Source organism: Macrobrachium rosenbergii, chromosome 6 (assembly GCF_040412425.1).
Source record: "Macrobrachium rosenbergii isolate ZJJX-2024 chromosome 6, ASM4041242v1, whole genome shotgun sequence".
Lineage (NCBI taxonomy): Eukaryota > Metazoa > Arthropoda > Malacostraca > Decapoda > Palaemonidae > Macrobrachium > Macrobrachium rosenbergii.
In genome coordinates, this window is record NC_089746.1 from 47699012 (window position 1) to 47711511 (window position 12500).

The 12500-nt window shown below is 35.0% G+C and overlaps 1 protein-coding gene across 1 annotated transcript in view; it reads right to left on the reverse strand.

Moving 5' to 3' along the window:
* Window positions 1–6882, reverse strand: part of Ass (argininosuccinate synthase) — an 18947-nt gene extending 12065 nt beyond the window's left edge. The window contains exon 1 of the mRNA XM_067105736.1: window positions 5826–6882. The gene's annotated coding sequence lies outside the window, so the exon portion shown is untranslated. The remainder of the gene's footprint in view (window positions 1–5825) is intronic.
* Window positions 6883–12500: the final 5618 nt, after the last annotated feature.

Sequence of the window (12500 nt, forward strand, 5' to 3'; positions counted from 1 at the left end):
AGAGGAAGAAAATGGGAGAGATATTTAGGCATTCCTGCGTTATTCGAATTTGTAGGACATATTCTGCATGTGACTAAAACAAACCCTAAATTTATCGTTAACGTGTACGCAAGAGTTCAAACATCTTTATTTTACAGGTAAATTTAATCTAAATATACCCTCGATGATTTACGATAATCAACCAAAATGCATTTGGACCATGCAACAACGGCGAGGTAAGCAAGCACAAAAATCAAGACGTCTGACGTGACCGAGCAATTTGAAAATGAAAAATTAAATCTTTGATGCTCCAGTATAGCTAGGGATTTACTGACTCTGAAACGCTAAATAAAGTCTACTTTATTTGCAACAGTAAATCCCTTGTACTATGGAAAAATTCCATACAAAATTCATCCCGAACAAGTCACATGACTGCGGTCAGCAATTAGTAAATTATATGTATGTATATATATATGTATATAATATATATATATATATATATATATATATATATATATATATATATATATATATATATATATATATATATATGTTATAATCAAATATATCATAGTTGAATAAAAGCCACATAAATGTAGCTAACAATTCGCAAATATATATATATATATATATATATATATATATATATATATATATATATATATATATATATATACTGTATATATATAATCAAACACACTGCGGCCATAACTCAACAAAAACTTCCTCAGCTCTCAAATTTATATTTGCCGGACGCTAGTATTTTGAAGAAACGTCAGTTTTACTTAGGTAAAGAAATACACAATCTAAATATGAATACATCTTCGTAACAACATTTGACTAACCTGTTAATTTAGGACTCAGGTTTAAAATTTAAGTTTGAGAATTTTTCTTAACTTCATTTCATACTAAAACATGAAAATTAAGAGCTTGAAATAGAAATTTCATAGACATAAAAGTTTGTAGACGTACAAGATAATCTTGAGTTGTTTTGTTCAGATAAACAAAACATTGGAAAACAAACTGTACTGCATTGAAACTACAGCAGGTGATCTCACATTAAGTCCAACGCCAGGCAGAATACATTCTGGGGTTGGTATTTGATGGAAAACAAAAGAATAAAAGTTTAATTTATTCAGCGGCACATAAGCTTTTGGCCACACACACACGTTAGAGGGGAGGTCAGAGAAAAATCACGAAATGTACAGCAGGGTGAAAGTGTAAATTTCAGTACAAAACAAATCCCAAGTCATAACATATCTGGCCTGTGAGGTAGAATACAGCTAAAAAACACAATTATATCAAATACTTTTAAAGTAAGAACACAGCTTCTCGAATTCAAGCTTGGAGCAAACATTGGGCAGAGCTCACACCCGCACACCCTGTTCGTCATCGCTTTGCAGCTGCGAAAAGATATATTTGTTCCTTTAAAAAATCTGGTCATCGAATAAACTTACATAACCCAACGGGTTAAAGAAAGTGTTCCATCTAAGACCCGATGAAAAGCTTGTCAGTCAGAACTGCAATGTGGTAAGACTGACCATGAAAATATCCCCAATAAACGCAAGAGCGTAAGACCAAAAACTTTTAGGTATAATGAAAAAAGCTCGGAAATGAGTTTAAATTTTGAAAACTGAAGCCTTTATAAAGGAACCCATTTACATCTGTTGCTAAGCAGTTTTAAGGCTGCAGATGGAGCGTTAGGCACGCATGACAGGTGTGAGTTCGTAGGTGCGTTTGCATTCAAGTTCCCGCTTGTTGCTAAGAGCGCCATCGTTTCCTCCAAGCGGTTACGTGACGTAACCGTCGGAGCGTATCTCGCAACAACAACTGAACAAAGAAGCTTGTCAGGGTACAGTCTGCCCTCCGGTATAGTTAGATCTGGCTGTATTGCTTTTACTGAACATGGCTCATTGTAAATTATTATGACAGTTCTTCTGGGAACAGTAAATCATTTCAAGTGAAGTGTCCCAAAGAAATCGGTTAGACGGATCCTATCCGTCATCAGAACCGGTTGGCCTTGAAACCTTGAAAAGTTAAATATGAGGCGAGATACGAGTATAGAGGATACCATACCCGTTTTTCTTAATTGGTCTTTCTCGCTTATCTCTCTCACTCTCTCTCGACCCTATATATAGTTCAAGGCTAGAAGATCTGGGCACTCCTCCCTCTAAACGTCAAAAAATTCCTGCTGTGGTTTCCATATCGTTCGCTGAGAGGGGCAATACATTATATTCTTTTGAATATCCAAGTCCCAACTTGTATCTTTCCTGATATGGCTGCTTGTCTAAGAGGAAAATTCAAGAACTGCAACCACGTATAAAGGAAAAGTGATAGAAAGGTGTAGGATGTACCCTGACCTACGGTACACCTGAAAAGTAGAACGGAATGTCGTTGGGTTATCAGATGCCAAGATGGTGCGAGAGCTGAAGATGTCAGAGGCTTTCTTGGTCAAGTTGTTTGGATTAGATTAAACCGGCTTGTTTAGATTAAACCGGACTGTTTTCAGTGAAGCGGCTAATGCCAAGCTGGGCCCTTGCACAACGGCGAGGTGGTGAAGCAAATATTTTTACTTCGGCAATTTCAGGATCAAACGCAGGCTCCTCTTTTTGTGAGTCGAGTGCGACCACTGCATGACAGAGAAATGGAAAACCGAGAGAAATTAAATTACTGTAATTTACAAGTTTTAGAAAAAAAATAGACATTACGTTTAACGCAAATGTTGAAGTAGGTAAAATGGGGCATTAGGACACCAAAGTCTGGGGAGGTGTGGCAATTCAAAGGCACCAGATGCCTTTGGAAAGGATGCCTAAGAAAGTTCTGGACTGGGTGGAGTGATGGAGGTATTAAAAGGAAAGAGTACTTGAGATTTTGAATTTTTTTTTTTTCAAAGGACCATCGGCATGAAATTGTTAGAAGCGTGGCAGACGAAGCGATATTAAACCGTAAACGTCTGTCTCGCAACCTCATCCCTACAGACTTGTTGGGAATTGGAAGACTATTGAGCAGTTATCTCCTGAGGGGAAAATAATGCATGCGGTGAGATATAAACGAAGCGCTCCATGTTTGTTTTTCTTTCCCCTCGTCTAATGAGAAATGTTAGATTTTCTGGTGTCTTCAGTTTAATAACGACTTGAAATATGGTGAATCTCAGAATCTCTGTCTTTCCTGCATCTTTGCTTCGTAGCCATATACCGTCAATATTGTATTTCATCATCCCACCTTTTTTTTAGTTTGTTCAACGTGTACGGGAGTTGAAAAGGTCAGAAATGTCGTTATATCCTCGAAGACGAAAGGTCAGCTGTGCATCTACTCACATATGATCCATTCATTGTAAGAATGCACCTACATGAAGTGTACGTGCGTAAAATGCGTACACATGTGCATATGTCTACGAACACATTTATTTTCAGCAATAACCTTTATCTCCAGAAGGAGAAGAACCCGCTACAGAAAGGCTCCTCCATTCATTCCCTAACTGATGAATAAGGATGAAATGTAAAGTAAAAAAAAAATCTTGCGGTAGTTTGTATGTTTACTGGGAAATCCAACGGGAGCACATTTAAACATCGCTCCACACCCAGCACATCACTCAAAATTGTCTAAAACTTCGGCGTTCCTTAAAAGTTTAGACCCATTGTTCCGGAAACTTTAATAGCTCCATTAAATTAAAGTTCACTAAATTTTAGACCTACGCAATTATTATTATTCCGTTTATTTATTATCCCATTTGCAGACTGATATCATGCCACTAATTAAACCCACTTTAAATCTCTTGTTCATGTGTATTCAGTATCAGTTCGGCTGAGTCACTCCAAACTCTCTTAACCTTAGCTTGACATTCGTTGTGATTAACACCTTCTGGTGCGTTGTCGCCTCTCGTACCCAATGACTTATTCTTTCTATCACCACTTTTCATAATGCATCATTTTTAATACTGATACAGGGAAACCAATACAATTATCCCCTCTTCTAATCTAAGCTCCTTTATCTTTTACAGTTATAATAGTGCTCCCTGTTTATCAATTAAAATTCCTAACGTGTTTTCTCCTCTCTGCTCTCGGGTAAAACTGTCTTTTCATTGTTCATTTTATTTAGTTGTGACTTCATCGTCTGTTCTTTTTCAAATTCATGCCCGTGTAGTTTTTTGAACATCCTTGAACATGCACACATAAAAACTATATATATATATATATATATATATATATATATATATATATATATATATATATATATATATATATATATATATATATTATATGTCACTAAATAGCGCGACAAAATATTTAGCCAAGGCCACAGGAAAAATAAAAGAAGGAGTGTACCACGAAAATGTGATAAAAGAACACGAAAGCGCTTGGTACTCCTTCTTTTATTTTTCCTGTGGCCTTGGCTAAATATAAATATAAAAAACCCATTCCCACTTAAACTACTGATATAGAAAACTTCCACATTTCCCCCTTAGTAGCGCGCTGAATACACGGACATGCGTAAACAACAGATAAAACAAAAAGACTCACAAAATCAGGGAACGCTGAACACGATTAATAGTGTCATCTTGATCTTGGGTTAATGTTAACAGGATACAAACAAAAGAGCCTGACGTGAATTTAACAATTTTGGCCTGCTAATTACACACAAGCAGTTGTCTTTCTAAATCAACTGCAAAAAGACAAGTGAAAAGCTGGACTGCAATATCTCATCGTCAGTTACTACAAAAAGTTTCTTCTTGCTTTTCTCTCGAAAACCAGTAAAATGACAATATTTTCTTCTAGTAATTAATCTCACAAGATGGGAAGTACTCTGCACCGTTGCTCACATGGTGTGGGCGTGGCAGGAGTATTCTCTTTCACATTGGGGCGTGGTGCACACGTTGCTTATTTATGTGTAAATGCGGAATGCGTGTACATGTATATATATATATATATATATATATATATATATATATATTATATATATAAGTTTATATTGGTACGAATGTTGATTGAAAAATACATAATAGTGAATTAAATCAAATTAAACTGTAAATAATCATTATCTTTTTTAACAAGAAACACAATTTCCACGACAATTTGATATCATTATCAAGTAATCGAAGCCAAGTTATCAAACTGTCGTGGAAATTGTGTTTCTTGTTAAAAAAAGATAATGATTATTTACAGTTAATTTTATATAATTCACTATTATGTATTTTTCAATCAATCAACATTCGTACGCAATATATATATATATATATATATATATATATATATATATATATATATATATATATATATATATATATATATATATATATATATATATATATATATATATATATATATATATATATATATATATTATGTACGAATGTTGATTGAAAAATACATAATTAAATAAAATTTAAACTGCAAATAATCATTATCTTTTTTAACAAGAAACACAATTGCCACGACAATTTGAAACTTGGCTTCTATTACTTGATAATATAATAAACAAAATTTGAACACGTTCAAGAATGTTATTCAAGTAATTCAGTGTTCCTTGAAGCAAAAATGTACCAGGTACCACATACTGCACAATGGTAACAATTAATGAAATGAAATATAGTGCCAAGCACACAAACATGCACGCACACACACACACACACACACACATATATATATATATATATATATATATATATTAATTTACAATATCCATAGGGATCTATGTACCTGGGCACAATATGATGCACTAGTTATCTAACAAGGTAATTAACCATCGACACTGGCCGCACTACAGTACAACTAACCTCAGAAGCATCGCATAAATGAACTTAAAATTCTTTATCTCTATCCACGATATAAAATATAATGGCTACTTACTGAAAGAAGAGCGATGTCCCTTCGATATCGACTGGTTTCGTTCCTGAGCCTGTCCTCAGAAAGAGACCGAATGCTTTCAAGCGATAGTTTTTAAGAACCACTGCCACGCTGCTCATCCAAACTGTCGTACTGCAGCCGTAGCCAGAAGAAAATTCCTTAGATCTTCTCACACTACAAGCTGTCACCGTAAGTTACATGAGCTTTTTATCCATTCAATAAGTCACATTTTGAGCGGTAGTTGAAAGGTTGATATACGACGACTGGCTCTGATTGACCTAAATATTTGCTTTTTTGTTTACCTTACGGCTGGCAACGAGAACTACTACACCTAAAACAACGCTGGCATAACTAGTATTCCAGGCGGATGTTGGGCGGGCTATCTGAGGATACTTTCATTGTCTCGTTACATAATCCCTGATGAAACAAAGCATCAACTGACATCTGGAAAGGCTGCTACGCCGATGATACATTTGCGCGGAGTAAAATTCTTTTGTGTACTTACGTGCGCCCCTAGACTTTTTATTCAGTGTTTTGTGTGTGTGTGTGTGTGTGTGTGTTTTGCTCTATGCAATGTGCAAATAACTGAACAAGCGGCGAATGGTTGCAAAAGACGAAAATGTTTGAAGGACAAAATGAAAAAAATTAACAACGAGGGCAATTATCTGCAATTTCAGGCGATTAAATTCAGTAAAGAAATAGGAAACTTGCGGTGTCAGCTGCGAGGTTGACGTGACATGACATTTTTGATGAATCTAGTATTTCGCATTAAATTGATGCACGCAAAGTCTTCACGTGTATCAATTTACTGTGTAATACCAGACTCATCAAAAATGTCATGTCACGACAACTTCGCAGTTGAAGACACAAGTTTCCCATTTTTTTTTTTTTTTTTTTTTGTCCTTCAAACCATTTTCGTCTTTCACAACTATTCGCCGCCTGCTCAGTCATTTGCACATTGCATAAAGCGAAACACACACACACACACACAACACTGAATAAAAAGTCCAGGGGCACACGTAAGTATGCACGAAAGAATTTTACTCTCGCAAATGCACCATCGGCGTACCAGCCCTTCCAGATGTCAGTTGATGCTTATATATATATATATATATATATATATATATATATATATATATATATATATATATATATACATATATATATACATACATATACATGTATATATGTGTGTGTGTGTCATACGTATGTATATATATATATATATATATATATATATAATATATATATATATATATATATATATATATATATATATATATATATATATATATATATATATATACAGTATATATATGATTTCATAATTGCAAAATAAGAACTCGTTTACCTATGAGATCTAGTTCAAACCAGCAAAGCGTGATTGAACCAGAACAAGCCACAATCCCAGCGCCGCGCGCGCACACACACACACACACACACACATGCACAGAAGCTCGGGGCAACGCAGATAGTAAGCTGCAACGTAAGGAAGACGAATGGAGAAGCGCATTTACTTAACGCAGTGCTCAAGCACTTTTACAGTGAAACAGCGAGCATCTTTCAATGTAAGTGGATCGATAACTGAATAATTTTCAAATGATATTTTTAAGATACAAAGGACTTTCCACTTAAGCTGAACTCTAATCTATCAATGCTCGAATTCCTTGTTAAATTAAATCTTGTGGATAATCAGTAGTAAGTTTAAGCAATACAAAGACTTTGCCCTCTGAAACATAGTACTCAACTCTTGCATTTCAATTTTACAGGTAAAAGTGTATAGATAGATTGACAGATTAGTTTTCGGTTACGTGGATTTTACGCTGTGAAACATAAGAGTACTTTTTAGTTTTTATTTATTAATTGTAGTATTACCCTCTTTACTTATTTTATTATGACTGACAAAGGAAAGACAACGAGTAAAAGAGAAAAACTTGAAAATGAAAGAAAACACCATAAATCAGAAGGCAGAGACACATCTGGTAAAAAGGAATAATTTCTCTTTCACAAAAATCTTAACTCAAAATGCGTTGTGTCCCTCTCTCATTTTTGCTGATTATGCACCTTAGATAAAGGTTACAGGAATCGTGAAAGATAAAAGTAAGCTAACAAAGAGAAGATCATTCTCGATGCTGGCGGTCATTTTTTATTAACATCCCATTTTTTATTAACATCCCAACTCTCTCTCTCTCTTTAGTAATTCATTAAGTTACTACTTATAGTGATACGAGTAGAAACAAGACATGTTTGAACTAATATTTATAATACTGATTAAAATTCTTTTAATTTTATTCTGAAGAATTCTTCAGTTTTGTTTTCATGCCATTTAAATACAGTTATTTCAAAGAATAAACGTTGCCATCCATTTAGTTCCCAAATAGCGCTTTATTGATGAAAACCAATAATTTGTATCTTAAAGTTTCCGATGAATTTTATATCATAAGATAGATAATCTTGTAATCTACAGATTAGATTAATTTTCTTGTTTCAAGGTCCATATGTGAATTATGAAAAAAAGCCAAAGGAACGATAAAAGACTTTTTGCATTTTTCAGTTTTTTACAAAGGTACCAAAGAATTGAAACAGGATGTTTAATAGAGTGATGACAATTTATAGTGAAGAGTATTTATGCACTTGAAATAAGTAAAAAATCTGCTGAAGTTTCTTCAGCGCAATCGAGTTTTCTGTAAAGCCGCTTCAGCGTATAATCAAGGCCACCAAATATAGATCTATCTTCCGGTGGTCTCGGTATAAAGCTATATGAACCGCGGCCCATTAAACTTTAACCACGGCCCACTGGTGGCCTATCGTATATCGTTGCCAGAAGCACGATTATGGCTAAATTTAACCTTAAATAAAATAAAAACTACTGAGGCTAGAGGGCTGCAATTTGGTATGTTTGATGATTTGAGGGTAGATGATCAACATACCAATTTGCAGCCCTCCAGCCTCAGTAGTTTTTAAGATCTGAGGGTGGACAGAAAAAGTGCGGACAGAATAAAGTGCAGGCGGACAGACAAAGCCGGCACAATAGTTTTCTTTTACATAAAACTAAAAATGCAAAAATCAATGGTAAATTTTTAGAAAGAGGAACCAGCCCAAAATGACATGAAAATATGTTTTTCTAGGTGATTTTGATGTGTTTTGCACGAATATCACCTTCATTTTCCTCGGAAATTAACATTTTTAGACTTTACTCGGAGCACCTACAGTTTCCCGGGCCCACTCGACCGCCGACCGAAATCGGCGGAAGAACACCAAAACCAACATGTCGTCCTGTTTATGTGTGCTGTCAGTAAGGCCGTGGCGGAACGGCGCTTCGCGCCTTATCCGCATATTTAAAGATTCTTGGCAAGCACGACATTTTCTGGCAAGAGGTAATGTTGCGCTGCGCGCGCTAGCCACAGGGGTTACAGTAAGGCCGTGTTCTTCCGCCGATTTCGGTCGGCGGTCGAGTGGGCCCGGGAAACTGTAGGTGCTCCGAGTAAAGTCTAAAACCGTTAATTTCCGAGGAAAATGAAGGTGATATTCGTGCAAAACACATCAAAATCACCTAGAAAAACATATTTTCATGTCATTTTGGGCTGGTTCCTCTTTCTAAAATAATACCAAATCAATTACTTATTTTAGTTGCAAAAAATGAGATTTACCTTTTATTGTCAATTCCATGTTCATTATTTTGTGCAATACGAAAACTGCCGGCTGTGTTTGGAGGGAAGAAATATTTAGATAAGTGTCCAAATAAAATCTGTTTTCTATATCCTTTATAGGAATAAAAGAAAACGATTAGAGGTAAGCTATCCTATTTCTCTGTTACACTTTTGTGGCGAACGTAAGATTGCTGTTTACGCCTATCTATAGTAATAACCGTTTTGAAGGATAAATAGTCGCGAATGAAGTTACAGAAAACGCATTATAGTTAATCAACTTTGTAAATTTATTTTTCGAATGATAACGTTAATGATTTTCGTTTGTCCAACCTTGATGATTTTTCCTTGGTGAATAAGTGACAACATGGTTTGGCTTCTGTAGACTGTTCACTGTCAAACGTTCCCTACATACATCAAACAACTAAAGAAAAATAAAACGATAGAATTCTAATGACTAAAACATGCAAAAACAGGAAAACAAAAACTTGTTATGATTTGATCTTCAAATGACTTAAGACTCAAGTTAGGGATATCCTATTTCTAGCTGCTAGGCCTATTCATATTAGACATTGATAAAGCATCTGTGATATCAGCCAATTTCTGTTGATTGTGTTTCCAACACTTGATATATAACTCTTTAAGATTATTGCTCAATAGTGGGTATGTGACCTTCCTAGAGTTGACAACATTTAATGAATTTTAAAGAGCTCCTCCTTCTCTCTCAGAGTAACATTAAACGTCAGTGAATTAGTCATGGAGCATATTTACACCTCCACATTCGGTGAGGGGTTATATTATTACTATCAATATTATAGTTATTATTATATGAAACTGCAGTTTCCCACTGCAAGAGTGTAAAAAAATGCTCTTTGATCCGGCACCAGCCAAAAATGGATTGCTCTAAAATCTTTGTGATTAGGGATATGGTTCTAGTTAAGATCTAGAACGCCTGGGTTAGATGTCAACTGTTGAATATCTTTATTACTATGAAAGTTATAATCACAGTAAGGAGCAATTGTATATATACTCCAGTCCAGCTCCTGGGTAAGGAGATTTCCATCAGTGTGATAACTTCATTATATCTGCAAAGAGGGTCATTATTTTTATTTTGGCGTTTTTAGTTTGTTTGTCTGTATGTTAGCAGAAGTATAAAGAAAGTTGTATGCAGATTTTTATGTAAATTTCACCAGTGGCTTATCTTGTTACTAGGAACTAGAGAATGTTATTTTTGTAGAATATTATTTTCGGAGACAAGGGGCTTCCAAGGTTAAAGAAACGAAACTATTCGCACCATTACCGTAGATTTTGGAAACTACATTTAATCGTTACTTCTGCAAAGACTATCTTATTGGAAGTTAAGTCTGGATCTCTAGAACTAACCGTTACTGGTCGATGGAAAATCGTACTCCCAGGGGACTGACATTGACAGAGGCATGTACTCTTTCTGCGCTGTTTGATATGAAAATTTCAGCAATAGCAAATCAGGATTCTTCGACAAACTCACGAAACTTGGATGCATTTTTTCTAAATAATAGATTATGGTAAATAGTCATCTCAAATGTTACAGCAGTTTTCAGTGTACTGCACATTTTAAACTTAATCGTCGAGTTAATAATGATGGACACCTACAAGCTTCTCTCTCTTCTCTCTTTCTCCCTCTCTTTCACGAAATATTGTTACTATATACATAGTTTATAGAATACAACAGTAAAAAAAATACTGCTCGCACACTCGATAGGAGCGAGTGTTAACAGGTCATTGCTATCATGCTACATTCAAGCTTTCATATTTCGTAGAAGATTATGCAGGATAGACTGTGTTTCATGAATAAATAAAAATGGCATCCAATGCTTGATCTACTCTTTTCTCCCTCTCCAATCCTCTCTCTCCCTTATTCCTACACAAATTAGCCCATTAAAAGAAGAAGAACAACTTTTTCAGAGTTAAAAAAAGTTTTGATTTCTCGAAATCAGTCGCATTCCATTACATTATCTTCCTTTACTGTTTTTAGAATTGAATTCTTGAATGTTCCTACATATTACCTCATATGTCTTTGAAATATATTACATTTATTTTTGCTAATTACAGTCTTCTACATTACAGTAACTCTTAAGCAAATATTTTATGAAAAAATCGAAGAAAAATCTTCATGAATTAAATTTTTTAAGAATAATGCATTTATTTGTTTTTAAAGTTCATTTCGAGGGATGGAACCTGCAGGGCAGCTTACAGGCTTGTCAGCAAGTTTTTAAAGATTAGGTTGCTGTCCCTACACCCTTTTTATTCTAACCCAAGCAGAAGCTGGCACTCTTTTATAGCTAAGTAGTCTGGTGGTGCGTAGGCCGAAAGTGACCCACAGGCTGATATCAGGGTAATGGTAAAAACCAATAATTTTCAGACTCATACATATTTTTACAATATACAAATGTCTCACCTGCAGGGCGTTGAGTTCCCTTACATATTCTGCACCATCTCTCTCATTTCCTCCTCGTCAAATCATCTCCATGATTCCATAATTTCTGATAAACTTTCGGTTACTTTTAAGTTTTGCATGCCTTTGTGGCTTAAGTAATACTGAAGCTATTTCTTTTTTGTTAGATTTTATATTCATCCAATCATCACCTCAGGAGATGAGTCTACACTTATCTATCTAACAATCACAGAACCAGGTTATTGACCTTCTTGATCTCACCACAAAGAAGAAAAGAAGAAGAAGAAGAAGAAGAAGAAGAAGAAGAAGAAGAAGAAGAAGCATTCATCTGTCTCAGGGGGACGTAACTTTACCACTGCTGCTGTCACCTTGATTTATCTATATCACTAATAAATTCCTCACCCTTCCGGAAATCTGGAGTAGCTATCGTTCGTTTCAGAGTGGATGCTGTTTGTTGAAAATGCTCATTTAACAACTAAGTCACGCAACGACTTCATAAATCTATTTTGTCGCTGGGCAAAATTATTTGTAGGATTATGGGTACGTATCACATTTGATTTAATTAGTCATATTCCATTAGTCATCAAATTTCATGTA